This window comes from Molossus molossus, unplaced genomic scaffold (assembly GCF_014108415.1).
Source record: "Molossus molossus isolate mMolMol1 unplaced genomic scaffold, mMolMol1.p scaffold_m16_p_1, whole genome shotgun sequence".
NCBI lineage: Eukaryota > Metazoa > Chordata > Mammalia > Chiroptera > Molossidae > Molossus > Molossus molossus.
In genome coordinates this window covers 157857492-157858616 of record NW_023425344.1, presented here as the reverse complement: position 1 = coordinate 157858616, position 1125 = coordinate 157857492, and the positions used below count along the sequence as shown (strand labels likewise).

The window sequence follows — 1125 nt, the reverse complement described above, 5'->3', positions numbered from 1 at the left end:
GACAAAAAAGAATACATACTATGTGATTCCATTTATATAAACCAGAAACGACAAACCAATCTAAAGTGATACCAAGCAGATTAGCAGTTGCCAGGAAAGAGAGGATGGCATAGAAGGGCAGAGGGACGAACTGGGAAGGGGCACAAGGACACTTTTGGGTCTGATAAATATGCTCACTATCCTAATTGTGCTGATGGTTTCATGGGCATATACATATGTCAAAACTCATCACGCTGTACACCTTAAACACATGCAGTTTATTGAAAGTTTATTTCAATAAAACTGTTAAAATATTTAATTAAAAAATACTGTAATAGTCTCACTTGATTTAAAATCCTGCTTCCTGGGTCGCCGGCTGAGCCAACACTGAGGCGTGCTCCAGACTGGGTCTGACATCATGGTGGTGCACTAGCAACGGGCTGGATTCAGCTACTGCCCATGCGCCCAGACCTGTGCAAAAGCAGTGAAAGATGCACTGAAAACAGAGTTCAAAGCAAATGCCAAGAAAACTTCGGGCAGCAGCATAAAAGTTGTGAAAATGAAAAAAGAATAGACTATCCTGACTAAAGCTTGAAATGCTACATTTTCAAGATGAAGATGTGTGGACACATGTTATGGCAGACAGAAAACAATCCAAGTGCCTCATCAGTAGGTGAGTGGATAAAAAAAAGCTGTGGTACATTTACATAATTGAATACTACTTGGTCAAAAAAGAAGGAAATCTTACCCGTTGCAACAGCATGGATGGACCTGGAGAGCATTATGCTGAGTGAAATAAGCCAGTCAGAGAAAGACAAGTATCATATGATTTCATTCATATGTGGAATCTAATGAACAAAATGAACTAACAAGCAAAATAGCAAAATAGTGACAGACACATAGAAACCAGGCTGATAGCTGAGGAGGGATTGGGGATGGTGGTGGTAGAGGGATTGAGGGGGAAAAGAGAGAGAGAGAGAAAAGAAAAAAAAAACTCATAGAAGCAGACAACAGTGGGTGATAACTGGGGTCGGGGGGTGGGGATGTGGATGAAGGTGAAGGAGGATATAGGGGGAATAAATGGTGATGGACAGAGACTTGACTTGAGACTCCAGATGGTGAACACACAATACAGTGTACAGATGA

At 41.2% G+C, this 1125-nt stretch overlaps 1 pseudogene; it reads left to right on the top strand.

Annotated features, from left to right (window-relative positions):
* The first annotated feature begins 397 nt into the window (after positions 1–397).
* Positions 398–553, top strand: LOC118620080 (annotated as a pseudogene).
* The last annotated feature ends 572 nt before the right edge of the window (positions 554–1125 follow it).